The sequence below is a fragment of the Moschus berezovskii genome, chromosome 4 (genome assembly GCF_049115385.1).
Source record: "Moschus berezovskii isolate FMDL1 chromosome 4, NW_MosBer_1.0, whole genome shotgun sequence".
In the NCBI taxonomy this organism is placed as follows: domain Eukaryota; kingdom Metazoa; phylum Chordata; class Mammalia; order Artiodactyla; family Moschidae; genus Moschus; species Moschus berezovskii.
In genome coordinates this window covers 29064241-29074702 of record NC_142463.1, presented here as the reverse complement: position 1 = coordinate 29074702, position 10462 = coordinate 29064241, and positions in this window count along the sequence as shown.

Sequence of the window (10462 nt, the reverse complement as noted above, 5' to 3'; positions counted from 1 at the left end):
TAGGCTAGCCTGGGGGAGGCTAAGACACACGACCCTGCCGAGTGTGGAGGCCTCTTACCATTGTTACGGATGGTCAGGGGTCCCCACCTAAGGAGTGAGGGGTCTGGAGCAGTTCTTTTTTTTTTTTTCAGTATATGTGCTGCCGAAGCAAGCACTGGGGCAGTTCTTGTATGTCTGTCTTTGTCCCATCCCATGTTAGGTATTTGATGTGTAGATATTACCACCCAATGATAGCCGACAGCCCGTTTCGCCCTCCCCTTCCCCTCCTTCCATATGGGCTCTGTGTGGTCTGGATGCTGGTGGGGCTTCTTATCCTGGGACACTGGTGAGGACCCAGTCACGTCCTTGGTGCCCTGATACCAAAGGGCTCATATCATGCAGAAGCTTGAGAGCTGCTGGCTGGGTCCTGTGCCTCGAAAGATGATAAGTGAGCCCAAGACAAAGACTCATTGGGGTGGGTGGGCACAGGCCTCTTTGAATCACGGTGAGGTTTCCCATCGGCTGGCCCACTCCTCGCATCTCTCCTATTAATGCTGTCCCAGGGTGATGTGACAAAATCAGTGGCTGCCTTGGTTCTGCCCTCATCGTATTTTACTGCACCCCTGCAGCAGTCCCATCCTCGGTCTTCAGCCTCTTGCCTCTCCTCTATAACCTTTCCACACTGCAGCCAGACCCTTTTAAAATTTTTTTTAATTTTTGCCCACACTGCGCAGCAAATGGGATCTTTAGTTCCCTGGCCAGGGATCAAACCCACAAGCCCTGTATTAGAAGCGTGGTATCTTAACCCACTGGACTACCAGAGAAGACCTCCCGAAGTGTAGGAGACATTGTTGTTGAGTGGAGGTTCAGTGGTGTACAGCGGCTCTCCAGACCTTACCTAGACTGCTTCTCACACACAGACTCTATCACTCCCTTGCTTAAAATCCATCAGTGGCTCCCTATTACTCAGGGTGTGGCGTCTGGGCTCTGCTTACCTCTCCGGGCTTCCTGATAGCTCTGTGAAGAATCCACCTGCAATGCAGGAGACCCCAGTTTGATTCCTGGGTTGTGAAGGTCTGCCAGAGAAGGGATAGGCTACCTACTCCAGTATTCTTGGGCTTCCCTTGTGGCTCAACTGGTAAAGAATCTGCCTGCAATTCAGGAGACTTAGGTTCGATCCCTGGGTTGGGAAGATCCCCTGGAGAAGGGAAAGACTACCCACTGCAGTATTCTAACCTGGAGAATTTAGAGTCAGACACAACTGAACAACTTTCACCTACTTATTTACTTACCTGTCTAGGCTTATTTTATCTCGCTGCCAATCCCCCACCTCCAACTCTTATGTTCTAAGCATGTTCCCTGATGTCCTTCAGTCAATCCCTTCACATCTACTGCTCCTTCTGCCCCAGCCAGCTTTCCATCCTCCCACCTTCCATTCCTTTTGCCTCCCTGTCTTTAGAGGGCTGAGTTTAGTGTCACTGCCTCTATGAAGCCTTACCTGCCTCTGCACCCTGGGCTAGATTACTGAGCAGAGTCTTGTGTATTCTTCTCTTTCTGCCCTCATCAAACTGTCTCATCTGTGTGTGAGCCCAGCTGTCCGTCCCTGTTCGCTACGTCCCCAGATGGAAGGGTGCTCAGTACATCCTGGATATCAAACATGCGAATAATAAACAGCTAACAGTCATGGAGTCCTCTGTTGTTGTTTAGTCACTAAGTCCTGTCCAGCTCTTTGTGATCCCATGGACTTCAGCATGCCAGGCTTCTCTGCCCTTCACTCTCTCCTGGAGCTTGCTCAAACTCATGTCCATTGAGTTGGTAATGCCATCCAACCATCTCATCCTCTGTTTCCCCCTTCTCCTCCTGCCCTTGATCTTTCCCAACATCAAGGTCTTTTCCAATGAGTTGGCTTTTCATATCAGGTGGCCAAAGGATTGGAGCTTCAGCTTCAGCATCAGTCTTCCCAGGGTTGACTTCCTATAGGATTAGCTGGTTTGATCTCCTTGAAGTCCAAGTGACTCTCAAGAGTCTTCTCCAGCACCACAATTCAAAGCATCAATTCTTTGGTGCTCAGCCATCTTTGAGGTCCAGTTCTTCATGCATACATGACTACCGGAAAAACCATAGCTTTGACTATACAGACCTTTGTCAGCACCATGACGTCTCTGCTTTTTAGTATGCTGTCTAGGTTTGTCATAGCTTTTCTTCCAAGAAGTAATTTATCTTAATTTGTCTTAACTGTGTGGCTGCAGTCACCATCTGCAGTGATTTTGGAGCCCAAGAAAATAAAATTTGTCACCATTTCCACTTTTTCTCTATTTGCCATAAAGTGATGGGACTGGATGCCATGATCTTAGTTTTTTTGAATGTTGACATTTAAGCTAGCTTTTTCATGCTCCTCTTTCACCCTCATCCCAGAGGCTCTTTAGTTCTTCACTTTCTGCCATTAGAGTGGTATCATCTGCATATCTGAGATTGTTGATATTTCTACTGGCAATCTTGATTCCAGCTTGTGATTCATCCAGCCTTGCATTTCTTATGATGTACTCTGCATATACGTAAAATAAGCAGAGTGACAATATAAAGCCTTGACTTACTCCTTTGACAATTTTGAATTAGTCCGTTGTTCCATGTCTGGTTCTAACTGTTGTTTCTTGACCTGCATATTGATTTCTCAAGAAGCAGGTAAGGTGGTCTGGTATTTCCTTCTCTTTAAGAATTTTCCACAGTTTGTTGTGATCCACACAGTCAAAGGATTTTGTGTAGTCAATGAAGCAGAAGTAGATGTTTTTCTGGAATTCCCTTACTTTTTCTATGATCCAACAGATATTGGCAATTTGATCTCTGGTTCCTCTGCCTTTTCTAAATCCAGCTTGTACATCTGGAAGTTCTTGGTTCACGTACTGTTGAAGCCTGGCTTGAAGGATTTTGAGCTTTACCTTGCTAACATGTAGAGTCCTGTACAGGTTGCAAAATGCTTTTCACCTACATTGAAGCATGCAGTCATCACCACATGTGTGCTATTTTATTACCCCAGGATACTGGTGAGGAAACTAAGTTTCTGAGACATTAAACAGTTCTCCAGGGTCGTGCAGGGGTGTGTGCTGCAGTTGTTATACAGGTTGTATGTGACGTGGGTACACGGGAGATGTGTATAAAGATATTCACTACTGCACTGTTTGAAACCACCAAGAATGAAAGTATGTTCATCGGTAAAAAAATGGAGGAATGAAATGTTCTTTGTAGATGCATACAGAGGAAAACCACACAGCAGTTAAAGTGAGGGAACTAGATTTATGTGTATCACATAGACTAATTTCTAAAAACACAACAGAGTGAAAAGCAAATTGTAAAAGGAAGGATAGAATAAGATACCCATATTTGAAAAGTTTAAAAACACAAAATAGGGACTTCCTTTGTGGTCCAGTGGCTAAGGCTCTGAACTCCCAATGCAAGGGGCCCGGGTTCGATCCCTTATCAGGGAACTAGATCCCACATGCCACAACTAAAGATCCCGCATGCACAACTAAAAAGATCTCCTATGCTGCAGCGAAGATCGAAGATCCTGTGTGTGGCAGCCAGGACCCAGTGCAGCCAAATAACTATTTTTTTTTTTAATTAAAGCATGAAATAATACTAAATGCTCAGGAAGGAGATTCACCAATTTGAAGGATAGTGGTGACCCCTGGACAGAAAGAAGAGAAGGAGGTGGGATGAAATGGGTACTTTTATCTCTATCACTTCACTAGAAAAATACTTGAAATGAATACAGCAAAGTGTTCATCTGGTAAATCTAGGTGATGGGTTCACCATTGTCTTTTTTGTTAATGTTCTACCTTTTTCTGTGTTTGAAATATTTCCATAATTAGAGAACTTTTAAAAAATAAGATTAAATATGCCTGGTCAAAGTGCTTCAGAAACTAGAGGCTTAAAAACATTCACTGCTTCTCTCCCACCTCAGGGTAAGCCGTGCCCTTCTATGCCTTCAAGCTTTTCATTCTTTCATTTGAAACTATTGTGAGCACCTACCCTGTGCCCTGGTCTAGTTGTCGTTGCTCAGTCACTCAGTCGTGTCCTACTCTTTTGCGACCCCACGAACTATAGCCCGCCAGGCTCCTCTGTCCATGGGATTTGCCAGGCAAGAATTCTGGAGTGGGTTGCCATTTCCTTCTCGAGGGAATGTTCTTGACCCAGGGAAAGTGACGTGAAAGTGAAAGTTGCTCATCGTGACTCTTTGCGACCCCATCCATAGACTTTACAGTCCATGGAATTCTCCAGGCCAGAATACTGGAGTGGGTAGCCTTTCCCTTCTCCAGGGGGATCTTCCCAACCCAGGGATCAAACCCAGGTCTCCTGCATTGCAGGCAGATTCTTTACCAGCTGAACCACAAGGGAAGCCCTGGTCTATATACAACAGTAAATGGTGTAAACAGTGCCCAGCACCCACTTACATGCCCCTCCACTTGTCCCTCCTTTCCTCCATGCCCTTGTCCATGGCCTTCCTGTGTGGTGCATGTTCAGTCCTTGACAAATTTTTACCAAAATGAAGCTACTTTATTTAAAAGGAGGGTGAGAGGTGAGGAGGTCGGTTTGGGTGTGGAGGAAAAGGAATGCTGCATCTTTTTCCTGGGCTGCTGGGGCTCTGGCCTTGGCTTCCTTGCTCATGCAGGTCCCTGCCTGGTGGGCCAGCTGGAAGCGCTGGCGCACATCGCCTTCTTTTCCCATTGGGTCCACCAATGAAGACAAATGTTTGGGGATTTTTTTTTTTCGCCACCATGTAGCAAGTTCTCAGGAAAATACAATTAATATCTTCCTCCTAAGCTCTTCCAGTCAGTCACCAAGTACTTCTGTGGCTACTTTGTCCAGGGCACAAAATGCCTGTATCTAACTAAAAGCCTACAAAACTGCTTGATAACAGTTTTGAATGTGAGACATTTATGTAATTTAAATGTAAGGTACAAGTTTTAATTTCTGAGTTTATTCTATTATATTTTTATTAAAAAAAGAAAATAATTTTCAGATTGAATTGGAATAAAATAATATAACTTCCCACTAGAATTACGTATCCTGGAAAATTGTATTTTTGTTACATAAGCAGCTTTTAAAGAAAGATCATTACCCTTTTCTCTACCTAAATATATGGAGAGTCTTAACCTAATGACAAATATTTATAATTTTTAAATTAATGGTACTTGCTGGATCCACACTAACATCTTTACTAATATCTCATTGTTTCTTCCAACTTACTCCTACACTACGTCCTACATCATCTTCCTAGTCTTTTATCTAGAATATGCAACCTCAAAGAAAAATGGTAGTGTCTTAAAAAAAAATAAAACTCGTAAACTCAAACCAGAGTGACTTTCCAGGCATCACAGTTTTGGACTCTTTCCTGTCCCTCCGCTCCCTTTTTTTTTTTTTTCTGTATTTTGTTTTCCTTTTTAAGTGAGGCAGACCAAGGTTCAGATCTCTTACTGATTCTGCAAGTATCCAGGGCAAGTAACTTGTCCTCTCTGGGCCTCAGTTTACTCACCTGTAAAGTGGGGATGGTACCATGGTCTCCCAGGGCTGTGTGAAGATGAGAGAGACACATGTGATGCCCAAGCACAGCTCGTGGCCCAGAGCGGGTGTGAGAATCAGTCCCCTGCCTTTCCTCTTCCCAGAGGCCCTCCCCAGCAGCGCCTGGCTCATGCTGGCCTCTGGACAACAGCACTTATTGTCAAACTTTTCAGTTTCAGGAACTCCCCTTTTTATTATTTTCCCCATGCTTTGGAAGATTTTGATCCCAAATTGCATGTATTAAGTCATTATTAATTTATTTCCCATTTTTTATTAATCAAAGACATAGATAGCTGACCCTCAGAGCTTCTGATCTGTACAGCCCTCTGGGAGCCACACATGGCTAACATAATTCCAGCCAGAGGCAAAGGAATCAGCAGTGTGTGTGGTCTGGGTGGCCTGAGGAGGGCCCATGTAGAGGCACAGTGTTCATTTTCTTTTAGCCAAAAGCTGTGGAAGCGGCCTGCCTTCAGGGTGGAAGCGTGGGTGGGTCTGCTTTCCCAGGTCACTGACGGATGGGCTGGGGACTGAGTCTTCCCTGCGAGGCTTGAGTCCAGGGCCTCATAAAAGTCCCGGACCCCTCATCTGTTTGACTCACTCCAAATAGATGGCATGCACCAGCGCCACCCAGAAGAGCGTGGGGTTTGCGTAGTGTGTGTGTGTGTGTGTGTGTGTGTGTGTGTGTACGCGCGCGCGCCCGTGTGTGTGTTGGTCACTCAGTCATGTCCAACTCTTTGTGACCCCACGAACTGTAACCCACCAGGCTCCTCTGTCCGCCGGATTCTCCAGGCAAGAATACTGAAGTGGATTGCCATTCCCTTCTCCAGAGAATCTTCCCAACCTAGGAACTGAACCCTGGTTTGACTCACTCCAAATAGATAGTATGCAGCTGCACCACATGGGGTTCACATAGTGGGAGGTGGCAAAGCTGTCTGCATGAGGGTCCCACAGGCACCTGCTGGAGACCACCACGCTGCCCTGCCCCCGCTGCTGACGAAGCACGCCAGCCTGTGGTGGGGCGGGGTGACAGCCTTGACCAGGCCCTGGGTCTCGACACTCAGCATGTGGTCAGGCGGGCACACGGGGCCGGATGGTAGGCCACACCAGCCAGCTTGCAGGGCAGGTGAGCCCGCATCGGCTCGTGTGCCCGGACCCAGGGGAACTTCACCTGTGACCTGGCTGCCCCCAGGGGGGCCTGGAGGGAGGGGAGGAGGCGGGTGACGGTGGGGAGTGTTTGCAATAGGGAACACACAGAGTTGGGGCTCGAAGCCTAGTATGTTGAGCATAGACCCTGAGTCAAAGCAGAGGCCTGGACAGACCATGGAACATAAGGACACAGGAACATAACTTACAACTTTGTAGTCCTGAGCTTCCAAGGGGCTCAGCCTGTGATGGGTGCCCTAACGCCCAGGGCCCCAACTCCCCTCCAGCTCCCTGAGTCCCCAGGCCCCTGGCCCATACCTGCTCCTGGATGATGCTGACAGGCCAGTGGCAGTTCTACTGGAGCCATGAGTGGTTCCAGAAAAATCTCCAGAATGTCCCTACTGGCTCCACCCAACCAGACCTGAAGCCTGTCCAAGCGCCCAGCCCCCTACCGCCACAGCCATGTTAGTAAAGCAGCAGCCCACCCCGCCCCCTGTTAGTCCAGAGAATACCCTCTCCCTCCACCGCTCAGGCTCTGTCTCGAAGGCTCACATTTGCAGCCTCTCCTTAACCTCCCTCAGCTCCCATCGCTCCCCAGTCTCCTGCCATCTGGTACCTGCCCCACCGCACCCCACGTGCTCTACAAGGTCCCTGGCATCCAGAGATCGTTGTTCAGCTGCATTTGAGGCTGTTGTCAATTCCCTCCTTTCTGACCCTCAATTTCCTCAATGGCATAATACATTCTACTTCACTAATTAACTCCTTCATTCATGTGTTCAGCAAACGTTCCTGGACACCCACCTGTGTGCAGGCTGGGTCCTTGAGGACCCTGACTTTGGGGATGTCCACAATCTCTGGGGTAGGAGGTTGAGGAGCAGATGCCATTATAACAAATGTGGAAGAGCTTAGCACACTGCCTGGTACAGAATGGACACTCAGCAAGTGCTGGGCTCCATCTTGTCTTTCTGTCTTTTGGGCCTCAGTTTCCACAGCCAGAAAATGGGTATGAGGGGGTTGAACTTGCTCTTTGAAGTCCCCTCCCCAGCTCTGATGGTCTAAGGCCCTGCTCCCACCCCCTTCTCCAGTTGGAGCCCTTCCCTCTCACCTTGAGCTCCTGAGTTAGCCTGCAAACAGCCAGGAGGCCTTGGAAGCTGAGCCTGGCAGCTCCTGAGCCTGGACTTTCTGAAGCTTGGATGGCCGCCTTTCTTGATGGAGGACCTGATGAGGGAGTGCTGCTCCCCTGACCAGGATGGCCAGTGACCTGAAACACAGATGGGCAGTGGGAGGCAGGAGGGACTAGGGCTCCCAGTAAAGAAGGCAAGAGTAGCTTTGGCCCCCAGCTCTGCAATTCCAGGCATCTACAGCCCTGTGTCCCCAGTCTGCATTGACCTCAGACCTCTTCTTCCTCCCTACAAGTGGCCTTCCATGTGGGTAGAATCAGCGTCACAGTAAGAACAGGCTTTTGAACTAATCAGATGTAAGCTCAAGTCTCAGCACTACCGCTTCTTGGCTGAGTCATCTTGGGCACATCTCTCTTCTCTGAACTTTAGTTTCCTCATGTGTGAACAAGCAGGGCTTGCTTTCCTTGTCTCAGCTTACATTTACGTGCACGTGTGCTCAGTCACTTCAGCCGTGTCTGACTCTTTGTGACTTTATGGACTGTAGCCCACCAGGCTCCTCTGTCCATGGGATTTCCCAGGCAAGAATACTGGAGTGGGCTGCCATGTTCTTCTCAAGGGGCTCTTCCCGACCCAGGGATCAAACCCGCGTTTCCTGAATTACAAGCAGATTCTTTACTGACTGAGCCACAGGGAAGCCCTTCAACTGATGTTTACCGAGCACTTAATCTGTGCAGTGGTCTGAGAAACACAGATCTGTGCCACTCCCGGTGATCATGTGCAGGTGGGAAGACAGACAGTAAACAGCAATACTGCCCCGCTAAGGGGTGTTTGGAAAGGGGGACACTAATGCCTCCTCACTGAACTGTGAGAATTCAGTGGGACAAAGCACACAAAGTAGGGTGCCTTGGCCTGGCACCCAGTAGGTGCTCAATAAATGCTTGTTGAATAAGTGAACAAATGCAAGCAGTTCTCTCTGAGCCCTGATAACTAAGTGGTTAAAAGGAGCTGGTCATCCTTACTTTGTGAGGTTGTTATAAAGATTTTTAACTTTGTTGAAATGAATGAATTTACATGAATAGAATAGAATAGACCCATTTAAAGTGCTCAGCCCCATGCCCAGCTCAAGGCCTGGTGGCTCCAGTTATCACTCATCCACCCAGAAACATGCTGCCCGTGCTGTGCACAGTCCTTCACAGTTTACAAAGCCCTCTTGCATCTTACATGTGGTCTTCACAGCAGCCCAGGGAGGCCGGGCAGGATTAGAACCCCCTTGGCACATGGGGAAACTGAGGCTCAGTGGTGGGGGGTGGGGAAGTGAGTGACTTGCCCAAAGTTACACAGGCTGTCAGATGTGAAACATGGGTCCAAACCCAGGGAGTTTCAAACCCAAACCTGTCACTCTTTCAACTAAACCAAGCATAACAGCAGTGATCCAGCACCGCTGAGGATGAGCAGGGGGCATTCTCTGCTTGATCCCCCAGACCTCTGGGTGTCCCAGGATTGGGGGTGCCCACACTGCACAGTCCCAGCTCTAGGCAGGCCCCTTCCGGGCTGGGCCCTGGCTTCCTGTCTACGATGTGGGTCAGTATCCCTCCCAGGCCGGAAGAGCCCAGAGCTGGGTGGGCCCCACAAAGGGCGGCAATCTAGACGCCCTCTCCACTTTCCTCCCAGAAGCTATGGAGTCAGAGGCTGAGAAGGTCACACCCTTGTCCGGGGTCTCCCCGGAAACCTCATCTTTGGTGTGTCTGGTCTTCTGCGATGTCATTCCCGGGCTGTGGCCCTTGCGCTCAGCCTTTGGGGATGAGGACAGGGTAGCAAGACTGTGAGAGAAAATAGAGACACAGGGAGAGGAGGTGGGGCTGTGTCTTCCTCCTCTCGGCAAAGTCCCAGCCCTGGGCTGGTGTGTGGCTCCCAGGGGTGTGGGAAGCCAGCAAGTCCCCAGGGGTCCCTTTCTGCTATCCCGGGACCCCACTCCAGCTCCCCACCAGCCCCAGCTCTGCAGGGGCCTGCCTCCTCGTGCCTCCCTGCTTTCAGCTTTCCACCCTCCTCCTGAGTTCTCTGTCTGCATTCCGGCCCCTTTCTCATTCCCCTCTGGCATCTTACACACTTGCTCACACTGTGCTGACCTGTGGCTTTCAGTCAGACCCAGCAGAGGAAGTCTGGGGTGTGACATTAGGAGCAAAGGTGTGTGTGTGCCCCGAATGTCCTTACCTCCCACCCCTTGCCCCCTGGGTCCCCAGACTCCTTGGAAGCTCCCCTGAGTCCTCAGAGTCCTGGTCAAGATAGAGATGTGGCTCCCCAGGGCCCAGTCAGGAACCCCAGGGCGGGCACAGCCTCTCTGCCCTCTGCCACACCCTCCTTTGTCAGCCCAGAGCTCTGGGAAAGGGAGGCACAAGGCAGCACTCTTGCTATCCTGTGGGCACCGTCCCTGTTCCCGGGGTGGAGGGGCAGACTCAGGCTTGAAAACAAAACAGGCTTAGAGAGGAACCCCAGACATAGATACACCAGATCCATGGGAGAAATGTACCAGAGCTGGGTGCACACCTAGAGGGACAGGTTTGCACTAACACACTGACCTATGCACTAGCAGATGGCTGTGTACCCGTGAAAAGTGTGTATCTGTGAAGAGGTGTGTGTCCCCTGAGAGTGTCACACACACCCAC